Here is a 13,087-nt window from a genome sequence, read left to right as displayed (position 1 = left end):
GCTTGACTTGTTTACTTCCAATAGATCTCTATCATTGGTTTTCATTGCTTTTCTACCATTCAAAGTAATTTAACCAAACTGAGGCCAGTGGCAGGAAGGAAAAATAGTCTTTCCCTTTTATCAATATGCGCAGTTGCATTACCATTGCCGATGGGTCTAAGATGGAATTCCATATCTGCCGTCGCCTGTCGCCCGTCGTGCGTCGCGCGTTAGGGACAGTAGAGTTAGGGACAGTAGGGTGAGGAATATTATTGGCGTTAGGGTTAGGATAGTGTGAGCGTTGGTGATTAGGTTAGAGAAAGGGAAGAAAGTTTGGGCTATATGTCCACATCAACATTTGACACAACTGAAAATACGACAACTCAAGTCAACATATTAAAAATATGTGATACAAATGACAGGAACAGTGCTCACTTTTCAAGTACGCAAGGAAGTTGCTGTAAAGAGACTCGCTTGACAGGGAGGTATCTGAAGAACTAAACCACGTATAAGATCCACCATACAACATGACATGTTAGGCCTATTTAGCAGAACTGTTGGTGTTCCCGATTCACTCCCACCCCTGGAAAAAAAATGACCTGCGTGATACTATTCAGGGTGCATTCCGCGAAATGGTTGTATTTCTGCGTGGTTGTATTTCTACGGGAATTTTACAATAAAACATGCCGTAAACAGGAGGGATCACAGAAACATTTCTGTAAATCCCGAATTTGGGACTAGTAGTTTCCAGTTCGGGTTAAATCTTTCACAAAAGCCCCAAATTGCGGGCCTATTTGGATAGACAATCAGAGCTGGGCGAACAGTTTTACTATTTTGGATGTATCTGTGGGAAAAGGCAAATAAAAACAAATCGTGGCTTAAACCCATAAAATGGAAAGGAAAAGTGATCTACTGGCCATAATCTTGAATTTCCGGAGAAAAAACCGCAGACAAACCGCCTCCGAGAGTCAACAGGCGGCGCTATTTCGTTTTGATTTTTCACTAATTGAAGCCCCGTTGAAGACAAGGTAAAATCGACCACGTTTGCAGCCCCGGTGCAGGCAACCGAGGTCCTCGGGCCTACCAACCCCATCCCCAAAAAGTGTTCTTTGGTCATTCAGCTTTCAATTGATTTTGAAATTTCTAATTATCCTCCCAAAACAAACTCACCCCCCAAAAAGTGAACGCTCCCTAGTCTGTCATCAGCGGCCGTTTTTCAAATGACATCCCTCCACCTTTTCAGTCTCTTGGAACAATTTTTAAGCAGCATTTCTCTATGCTTTGCCCTGGGGTGGGAGCTCTTGAATCTGGGGAGTTCATTCTGGGCCATTCTTCCACAATCCCACAATTTCTTGGGCCACTTAATCTCCTCTTTTTCAAATAAACTCTTGGGGTACTTTTTCAGCACCTCGGTCTGGCGAAGATTTCTCCTTGAATTGGGCAGAGCACTCCTACAGGCGCGTATTTTGGTGTAGTGCAACTTTCAAGAGTTGAGACGTGTCCGGACGGACGTGAAGTCCGGGGACTTTACCATACTGATGCGCGCGCATTAATTTTAATTTACGAAGGAAAAGCTGCCAGTGAGAATTGTGTGTAGGCCCCTTGTGCATTTTGCTACATGATGCACTATTGTAGCCTTTTAATCACTCAGTCTTTGCAGAGCAAAATTCTGTGCATTATAACTTGGTTATAAAGGGTTTTGTTTTCGTCGTAATATGAACACCCAAAAGCAATTCTCGGAAATTGCCCGATGGTTAAGCTACTGTTCATCAGACCATCAGACGGTGGGTTCGAATCCCACTGATGACTTTTTTTCCCCAAAGCTTGCTGTCAGTCAGTAGCTATAAGAGACTCTAGTTCCCCCCGCCAAATACCAACAGTACCTTAGCCAACCGGGTAAGCTCTTCTGCTGGGACTGTCCGCGAAGTCCAGGTGAGCGCCTTAGTACAGGTTCGAGACGTTATGGCCGACTCGGCGGCCAGGGCTTAGGGGCTTGTCTCGTTTCCTCCCTTGCATGGTCGCTCGAACCCTTTTTGGGGTTAAATGGATGGGCAGGGAGGAAGTGTGGTGGGCCGGGAACCCCGAGATCCCAGAAGAGTCCTATATGGAAGCCGGTAACTGCGATTCCTAGCGAATTTCAGGAGTCCGTGCGCCTGAATGCTTGGTCAACACCACATAACTTTTAGATTTTTCCCTCACCTATTTTTTTTTAAATTTCGTGAGTGCAAAACTCTTAAGGTAATTTTCTGGGTTGAATACATGGATATTTTTTACTTATAGTCTTAATTTCTTAAATGTTCGAGAATAAAACCGATTTCAACCGTGTTCGGGTCCATTTCTGCCTGGTGATCTCAATGGGAAAAAATAAACAGCGGAGTATCTGTATAGTGAATGTTTATTATTGACAGTGTAAGAGAAATAGATCAAGGGGCGGCACAGTCTGGCAACACTCACCTCCTTATTTCGTTTATGGAAAAACATTTAATGCCAATGGGTCTACTATGGAATTCCATATCTGCCGTCGCCTGTCGCCCGTCGTGCGTCGCCCTTCAAATGGGTTGCAAAGGACCTTCAACAGCCGGGGTTTAACAAATGAACATGTGATGATTCCATTCACTTGTAAGGATCTTTTCCCAATAAGGCAAGTATAAATCCCACCTGCAAAGCATATACTAGTCCCATAATTAATGCCAATAATGCTGGACTACCCCTGCCCCTTGACAAGAAAATATCGCCTTTCTGAGAATTCAACCAAGTGTTTTTTGGGGGAAAAACATTTTCAGGAAAAATGTTCAGGCCATCCACAGTCTAAATCTAATTTACGTACTGTAAAAATGTGCCAACTTGTTTTCATCAGATTCTAGAAAGAAATCTACCAACCGATACAGATATTCCATTTTGTCCTCTCAATTTCACCTTGAAATCCAGAAATACTAGACAGTGCTGTGGATAAGAAACTGTTTGTTAAATGTATTGTTAGGGGGCAATTACCACTTGGTTTAAGTTTCAGAAAAAATGACGTGTTGGTTTTTGTGGGTGTGTATGCCATGGTGTATAGACCAATGAGAACAGGTTGTCCAGCACATCAGCATTATTTATGGGGCTAATAGGTAACGTTACTGTTTAAAAGACTTCTGTGAGCCTACCTGCAACTGAAGTCATGTCTAATTTGGAGTATGCAGCAGATTTCATCATAGGTATATAATGTTGAATCAGTTCGTCTCTTATGAAAAATATTAAGGAATCAAACATTGTAAATCATTTATTATTTACATTCAGTTCTGTGGGATTTCGTGCAGGGCCAGGGAGAGACAGAAATATTACATAGGCTATAGCCGTAACGTCAGGCCGTTAACGAGTAAAGTTACGTCTAGAGTAACTAAGTTACCAAGAACAACAGCCTACCCTAACAAAAGTCTATTTTGTTATTTTATTTATGTAACAAAAATGGTATTATGTCATATACACGTCACTTTACCCATGTCAGTCTTTTTAAAATGAAAGGATATCATTTCTTCTTTCAAGAAGAGTTCGGCGCAACGGCAAATACGAATGCATCACCTAGTTCTAATGGTCAAATAAATGAAAACCCTTTTTTACTATTTTCAAAGGGGGCTCTAATTAATGCCTACTTTGTTTTCACGGTCACGAGCATTCCCATATACAAGAACAGCAGCCATGCTTTCCCAGTTAGGGTTGGGGCTACGGTTAGGATAATAGGGTTAGGGTTAAGGAAAGGGTTAGGGTTAAGGAAAGGGTTAGGGTTACAGATAGGGTCAGGGTAGGGTAAGGGTTAGGGATGGGAATGGGGTTAGGGTTAGGGAGGGATTATTGTTAGGGTTACAGAGAGAGTTAGGGGTAAGGTTAGGGATAGGGTAAGGGTTACAGATTGGGGTGTTGTTAGGGTCAGGGATGGGGTTGTAGTTAGGGTTAGGGGTCAGGGTTAGGGTGAGAGGTAGGCCTATATAGGTTTGTGGTTAGGGTTAGTGACAGTAGGGTGAGGAATATTCTTGGCGTTAGGGTTAGGATAGTGTGAGTGTTGGTGATTAGGTCAGAGAAAGGGAAGGACGTTTGTGCTATATGCCCACATCAACATTTGACACAACTGAAAATACGACAACTCAAGTCAACATATTAAAAATATGTTATAGAAATGACAGGAACAGTGCTCACTTTACAAGTACGCAAGGAAGTTGCTGTAAAGAGACTCGCTTGACAGGGAAAGGTATCTGAAGAACTAAACCACGTGTGAGATTCACCATACAACATGACATGTTAGGCCTATTTAGCAGAACTGTTGGTGTTCCCGATTCACTCTCACTCCTGGAAAAAAATGACCTGCGTGATGCTATTCAGGGTACATTTCGCGAAATGGTGTATTTCTGCGTGCGAGCTCATTAATTTTTTTGTGATCGCACGGGATTTTTTTTACAATAAAACATGCAATAAACAGGAGGGATCACAGAAACATTTCTATAAATCCCGAATTTGGGACTAGTAGTTTCCAGTTCGGGTTAAATCTTTCACAAAAGCCCCAAATTGCGGGCCTATTTGGATAGACCATCAGAGCTGGGCGAACAGTTTTACTATTTTGGATGTATCTTCGGGAAAAGGCAAATAAAAACAAATCGTGGCTTAAACCCATAAAATGGAAAGGAAAAGTGGTCTACTGGCCATAATCTTGAATTTCCGGTGAAACAGTCGGAGACAAACAGCCTCCAAGAGTCAACAGGCGCCGCTATTTTGCTTTGATTTTTCACTGCTTTCTATGCTTGAACTGAACTAATTGAAGCCCCGTTGAAGACAAGGTAAAATCGACCACGTTTGCAGCCCCGGTGCAGGCAACCAAGGTCCTCGGGCCTCTCAACCCCATCCCCCCAAAAGTGTTCTTTGGTCATTCAGCTTTCAATTGATTTTGAAATTTCTAATTATCCTCCCAAAACAAACTCACCCCCCAAAAAGTGAAGGCTCCCAAGTCTGTCATTAGCGGCCATTTTTCAAATGACATCCCTCCACCTTTTCAGTCTCTTGGAACAATTGTTCAACAGCATTTCTCTATGCTTCGCCCTGGGATGGGAACTCTTGAATCTGGGGAGTTCATCCTGGGCCATTCTTCCACAATCCCACAATTCCTTGGGCCCCACATTCTCCTCTTTTTCAAATAAAGTCTTGGGGTACTTTTTCAGCGCCTCGGTCTGGCGAAGATTTCTCCTTGAATTGGGCAGAGCACTCCTACTGGCGCGTATTTTGGTGTAGTGCAACCTTCAAGAGTTGAGACGTGTCCGGACGGACGTGAAGTCCGGGGACTTTACCATACTGATGCACGCGCATTAATTTTAATTTACGAAGGAAAAGCTGCCAGTGAGAATTGTGTGTAGGCCCCTTGTGCATTTTGCTACATGATGCACTATTGTAGCCTTTTAATCACTCAGTCTTTGCAGAGCAAAATTCTGTGCATTATAACTTGGTTATAAATGGTTTTGTTTTCGTCGTAATATGAACACCCAAGAGCAATTCTTGGAAATTGCCCGATGGTTAAGCTACTGCTCATCAGACCATCAGACGGTGGGTTCGAATCCCACTGATGACTTTTATTTTCCCAAAGCTTGCTGTCAGTCAGTAGCTATAAGAGACTCTAATTCCCCCCGCCAAATACCAACAGTACCTTAGCCAACCGGGTAAGCTCTTCTGCTGGGACTGTCCGCGAAGTCCAGGTGAGCGCCTTAGTACAGGTTCGAGACGTTATGGCCGACTCGGCGGCCAGGGCTTAGGGGCTTGTCTCGTTTCCTCCCTTGCATGGTCGCTCGAACCCTTTTTGGGGTTAAATGGATGGGCAGGGAGGAAGTGTGGTGGGCCGGGAACCCCGAGATCCCAGAAGAGTCCTATATGGAAGCCGGTAACTGCGATTCCTAGCGAATTTCAGGAGTCCGTGCGCCTGAATGCTTGGTCAACACCACATAACTTTTAGATTTTTTCCTCACCTATTTTTTTTTTAATTTTGTGAGTGTAAAACTCTTAGGGCAATTTTCTGGGTTGAATACATGGATATTTTTAAATTTATAGTCTTAATTTCTTAAATGTTCGAGAATAAAACCGATTTCAACCGTGTTCGGGTCCATTTCTGCCTAGTGATCTCATTGGGAAAAATAAACAGTGGAGTATCTGTATAGTGAATGTTTATTATTGACAGTGTAAGAGAAATAGATCAAGGGGCGGCACAGTCTGGCAACACTCACCTCCTTATTTCGTTTATGGAAAAACGTTTATTGCCGATGGGTCTACTATGGAATTCCATATCTGCCGTCGCCTGTCGCCCTTCGCGCGTCGCCCTTTAAATGGGTTGCAAAGGACCTTCAACAGTCGGGGTTTAACAAATGAACATGTGATGATTCCATTCACTTGTAAGGATCTTTTCCCAATAAGGCAAGTACAAATCCCACCTGCAAAATTATACTAGTCCCATAATTAATACCAATAATGCTGGGCTACCCCTGCCCCTTGACAAGAAAATATCGCCTTTCTGAGAATTCAACCAAGTGTTTTTTTGGGAAAAACATTTTTAGGTAAAATGTTCAAGCCAACTTATCCACAGTCTAAATCTAATTTACGTACTGTAAAAATGTGCTGACTTGTTTTCATCAGATTCTAGAAAGAAATCTGCCAACCGATACAGATATTCCATTTTGTCCTCTCAATTTCACCTTGAAATCCAGAAATACTAGACAGTGCTGTGGATAAGAAACTGTTTGTTAAATGTATTGTTAGGGGGCAATTACCACTTGGTTTAAGTTTCAGAAAATATGACGTGTTGGGTTTTGTGGGTGTGTATGCCATGGTGTATAGACCAATGAGAACAGGTTGTCCAGCATATCAGCATTATTTATGGGGCTAATAGGTAACGTTACTGTTTAAAAGACTTCTGTGAGCCTACCTGCAACTGAAGTCATGTCTAATTTGGAGTATGCAGCAGATTTCATCATAGGTATATAATGTTGAATCAGTTCGTCTCTTATGAAAAATATTAAGGAATCAAACATTGTAAATCATTTATTATTTACATTCAGTTCTGTGGGATTTCGTGCAGGGCCAGGGAGAGACAGAAATATTACATAGGCTATAGCCGTAACGTCAGGCCGTTAACGAGTAAAGTTACGTCTAGAGTAACTAAGTTACCAAGAACAACAGCCTACCCTAACAAAAGTCTATTTTGTTATTTTATTTATGTAACAAAAATGGTATTATGTCATATACACGTCACTTTACCCATGTCAGTCTTTTTAAAATGAAAGGATATCATTTCTTCTTTCAAGAAGAGTTCGGCGCAACGGCAAATACGAATGCATCACCTAGTTCTAATGGTCAAATAAATGAAAACCCTTTTTTACTATTTTCAAAGGGGGCTCTAATTAATGCCTACTTTGTTTTCACGGTCACGAGCATTCCCATATACAAGAACAGCAGCCATGCTTTCCCAGTTAGGGTTGGGGCTACGGTTAGGATAATAGGGTTAGGGTTAAGGAAAGGGTTAGGGTTAAGGAAAGGGTTAGGGTTACAGATAGGGTCAGGGTAGGGTAAGGGTTAGGGATGGGAATGGGGTTAGGGTTAGGGAGGGATTATTGTTAGGGTTACAGAGAGAGTTAGGGGTAAGGTTGGGGATAGGGTAAGGGTTACAGATTGGGGTGTTGTTAGGGTCAGGGATGGGGTTGTAGTTAGGGTTAGGGGTCAGGGTTAGGGTGAGAGGTAGGCCTATATAGGTTTGTGGTTAGGGTTAGTGACAGTAGGGTGAGGAATATTCTTGGCGTTAGGGTTAGGATAGTGTGAGTTTGGTGATTAGGTCAGAGAAAGGGAAGAACGTTTGTGCTATATGCCCACATCAACATTTGACACAACTGAAAATACGACAACTCAAGTCAACATATTAAAAATATGTTATAGAAATGACAGGAACAGTGCTCACTTTACAAGTACGCAAGGAAGTTGCTGTAAAGAGACTCGCTTGACAGGGAAAGGTATCTGAAGAACTAAACCACGTGTGAGATTCACCATACAACATGACATGTTAGGCCTATTTAGCAGAACTGTTGGTGTTCCCGATTCACTCTCACTCCTGGAAAAAAATGACCTGCGTGATGCTATTCAGGGTACATTTCGCGAAATGGTGTATTTCTGCGTGCGAGCTCATTAATTTTTTTGTGATCGCACGGGATTTTTTTTACAATAAAACATGCAATAAACAGGAGGGATCACAGAAACATTTCTATAAATCCCGAATTTGGGACTAGTAGTTTCCAGTTCGGGTTAAATCTTTCACAAAAGCCCCAAATTGCGGGCCTATTTGGATAGACCATCAGAGCTGGGCGAACAGTTTTACTATTTTGGATGTATCTTCGGGAAAAGGCAAATAAAAACAAATCGTGGCTTAAACCCATAAAATGGAAAGGAAAAGTGGTCTACTGGCCATAATCTTGAATTTCCGGTGAAACAGTCGGAGACAAACAGCCTCCAAGAGTCAACAGGCGGCGCTATTTTGCTTTGATTTTTCACTGCTTTCTATGCTTGAACTGAACTAATTGAAGCCCCGTTGAAGACAAGGTAAAATCGACCACGTTTGCAGCCCCGGTGCAGGCAACCAAGGTCCTCGGGCCTCTCAACCCCATCCCCCCAAAAGTGTTCTTTGGTCATTCAGCTTTCAATTGATTTTGAAATTTCTAATTATCCTCCCAAAACAAACTCACCCCCCAAAAAGTGAAGGCTCCCAAGTCTGTCATTAGCGGCCATTTTTCAAATGACATCCCTCCACCTTTTCAGTCTCTTGGAACAATTGTTCAACAGCATTTCTCTATGCTTCGCCCTGGGATGGGAACTCTTGAATCTGGGGAGTTCATCCTGGGCCATTCTTCCACAATCCCACAATTCCTTGGGCCCCACATTCTCCTCTTTTTCAAATAAAGTCTTGGGGTACTTTTTCAGCGCCTCGGTCTGGCGAAGATTTCTCCTTGAATTGGGCAGAGCACTCCTACTGGCGCGTATTTTGGTGTAGTGCAACCTTCAAGAGTTGAGACGTGTCCGGACGGACGTGAAGTCCGGGGACTTTACCATACTGATGCACGCGCATTAATTTTAATTTACGAAGGAAAAGCTGCCAGTGAGAATTGTGTGTAGGCCCCTTGTGCATTTTGCTACATGATGCACTATTGTAGCCTTTTAATCACTCAGTCTTTGCAGAGCAAAATTCTGTGCATTATAACTTGGTTATAAATGGTTTTGTTTTCGTCGTAATATGAACACCCAAGAGCAATTCTTGGAAATTGCCCGATGGTTAAGCTACTGCTCATCAGACCATCAGACGGTGGGTTCGAATCCCACTGATGACTTTTATTTTCCCAAAGCTTGCTGTCAGTCAGTAGCTATAAGAGACTCTAATTCCCCCCGCCAAATACCAACAGTACCTTAGCCAACCGGGTAAGCTCTTCTGCTGGGACTGTCCGCGAAGTCCAGGTGAGCGCCTTAGTACAGGTTCGAGACGTTATGGCCGACTCGGCGGCCAGGGCTTAGGGGCTTGTCTCGTTTCCTCCCTTGCATGGTCGCTCGAACCCTTTTTGGGGTTAAATGGATGGGCAGGGAGGAAGTGTGGTGGGCCGGGAACCCCGAGATCCCAGAAGAGTCCTATATGGAAGCCGGTAACTGCGATTCCTAGCGAATTTCAGGAGTCCGTGCGCCTGAATGCTTGGTCAACACCACATAACTTTTAGATTTTTTCCTCACCTATTTTTTTTTTTAATTTTGTGAGTGTAAAACTCTTAGGGCAATTTTCTGGGTTGAATACATGGATATTTTTTAATTTATAGTCTTAATTTCTTAAATGTTCGAGAATAAAACCGATTTCAACCGTGTTCGGGTCCATTTCTGCCTAGTGATCTCATTGGGAAAAATAAACAGTGGAGTATCTGTATAGTGAATGTTTATTATTGACAGTGTAAGAGAAATAGATCAAGGGGCGGCACAGTCTGGCAACACTCACCTCCTTATTTCGTTTATGGAAAAACGTTTATTGCCGATGGGTCTACTATGGAATTCCATATCTGCCGTCGCCTGTCGCCCTTCGCGCGTCGCCCTTTAAATGGGTTGCAAAGGACCTTCAACAGTCGGGGTTTAACAAATGAACATGTGATGATTCCATTCACTTGTAAGGATCTTTTCCCAATAAGGCAAGTACAAATCCCACCTGCAAAATTATACTAGTCCCATAATTAATACCAATAATGCTGGGCTACCCCTGCCCCTTGACAAGAAAATATCGCCTTTCTGAGAATTCAACCAAGTGTTTTTTTGGGGAAAACATTTTTAGGTAAAATGTTCAAGCCAACTTATCCACAGTCTAAATCTAATTTACGTACTGTAAAAATGTGCTGACTTGTTTTCATCAGATTCTAGAAAGAAATCTGCCAACCGATACAGATATTCCATTTTGTCCTCTCAATTTCACCTTGAAATCCAGAAATACTAGACAGTGCTGTGGATAAGAAACTGTTTGTTAAATGTATTGTTAGGGGGCAATTACCACTTGGTTTAAGTTTCAGAAAATATGACGTGTTGGTTTTTGTGGGTGTGTATGCCATGGTGGATAGACCAATGAGAACAGGTTGTCCAGCATATCAGCATTATTTGTGGGGCTATACGACGTTACGTTACTGTTTAAAAGACTTCTGTGAGCCTACCTGCAACTGAAGTCATGTCTAATTTGGAGTATACAGCAGATTTCATCATAGGTAGACCCGCCCTCAAAATAATGTTGAATCAGTTCGTGTCTTATGAAAAAATATTAAGGAATCAAACATTGTAAATCATTTATTATTTACATTCAGTTCTGTAGGATTTCGTGCAGGGCCAGGGAGAGACAGAAATATTACATAGGCTATAGCCGTAACGTCAGGCCGTTAACGAGTAAAGTTACGTCTAGAGTAACTAAGTTACTAAGAAAAACAACCTACCCTAACAAGAGTCTATTTTGTTATTTTATTTATGTAACAAAAATGGTATTATGTCATATACACGCCACTTTACCCATGTCAGTCTTTTTAGAATGAAAGGATATTATTTCTTCTTTCAAGTGGAGTTCGGCGCAACGGAAAAAACGAATACATCACCTAGTTCTAATGGTAAAATGAGAGTCAGGCATTATGGATTGATCGAACAAGTACATGTACATGTGAAACGATAAAGGGTCAAAGTTAAAAATACCACAGTGCAAGTGTGAAAAAAACCACGGACGACGGACGACGCGCGACGGGCGATGCGCGACGGGCGACGGCAGATATGGAATTCTATAGTCTACAAGTAACAAGACATAGCTGGATCATGACCGACCAAGGGAGTCTCCGTTTCAATGGAAATTACGCCATCTCTTGGTCCAGCTCGAGGTTCATAACCATTGTAAAAACAATACGAACATTGGTTCACGGCAACACGCATGGAAACGTGATACATATATTGATTTTGCAAAGCTGAGTCGAGCGGTTCTCCTCAGAACCACACAACTTCAGGAGAGATTCTCACAATACAAGGTGTGAACACAAACTTCACAGTGATGCCAACAGAAACTTCTTTCATTAGTTATTTGGATAGTAATCAGCTATTAGTTATCGTCCACAACTTCCCATTTTCTTCCTGAATCAATAAAAAGATGTTAATACACTACTACAAGACTTTCTTTCATGCTGTCTGGTATTTGGTATCCAAATAATTCAAAATCGAGTTTATGAACGTATTCATGTTCAGGGCTTCCGCGGAGGCGTTCTTGCAATGCATCTTGATTATCATAATCCCAACTTCAAGATACTCATGATAATACTTGCTGTTCCCCTCGAGCTTGTTCCCGGCTTGTTGTCCAGGCGCTCTTGGATCCCATCGCTTGAGAAGTAGCTCAGTTTGACCAGTATATTCGTGCCGAGGGACGTCCTCAACCCACTTGCACTTGCCTTTCAATACCACGAGGGCGCGTTGGTGGAGGCAACTTTGGCGATCCGTGACGACGGACTTTTAGAAGCTTTTCTTCAATTTCTGGATCACCTCGGAGAGACTGTTCCCGGTAAATTGTAGTAACGCTGACAGGCCCAACCGAGAGGGGACTGTCTGCGTCGTCTGCTGTGTCTACTACAGTGTCTTAGCATTGGTGTGGAATTTGATTTTGTGGCGGTTTAGTGTAATTCAACCAGCAGAATTAGAAGCCATTACTGCGGTGGCACAACGCTCATGAACAGGTGGTACGCGCGCGTTACGTGCCTGTTCGACCAATAGGATTCGCGATTTGCCAAATGCACGCGCGGGCGTCAAGCTGTAGAATGTGCGTGTGAGTGCGGTGCCACTGCATTGGCGTCTAATCGGATTAGTCTATACCGTGAAAACTGGGTTCAGTATCTCACGAGTGAATTTGAACGGTTTCAGTGTGGTCTGCAGACCAGTACTACTCTCGCACTGGATCGAAAATACTTCCAATGTCGACTGTTTCTCTTTTTAATGGTTCGTCAGATCCGCAGGCCAACAAAAGGAAAAATATCTGACTCTTATCCATTGAATTACCATCAACACAAATTTATGACCCAGGTAAGTACCGCTAAGCGAAGGATGATCTAGTTTGGCTTATTTCTCGTCAAACTCACTGCTGCACAAATGACCCCAGGCCGTGACTGTAATTTGTTCAGGTTTTCATTGAAATGAATCAGTAATACACCACTGTGGCAACCAGAACTGGAGGATGTAGTAGGAATGAACTCCGCGTGGTGTCGCTAAGAGTATTCGAAAGAGAAGCACTGTACTTGGAGAAGACACATGGCGACAAATTGTCTCATTAAAATTGAAGTAGGCATATACCACCAGTACATGTACTATCTATTCTCCTTTTCGGCGTATCAGTTCTAGTCACAACACACCTCAGCGTTCTAGCACACCTTCGTTCCAGACGTGTAATGAAAACCAACTGACTTGCCTCATCGTTTTACCCTTCTTTATCGTGTGGGCTATAATACCAAGACAATCGTAAGTTGACTTGCAAGTATATGTTTTATTTCGAGTACAACTAAGATGTAGGAAGGGATATCGATGATGCAAA

The sequence above is a fragment of the Acanthaster planci genome, linkage group LG09, assembly GCF_054643075.1.
Source record: "Acanthaster planci isolate LZ-2023a linkage group LG09, COTS_SCS, whole genome shotgun sequence".
NCBI classification, from domain to species: Eukaryota; Metazoa; Echinodermata; class Asteroidea; order Valvatida; family Acanthasteridae; genus Acanthaster; species Acanthaster planci.
This window is presented reverse-complemented; position numbering follows the sequence as displayed.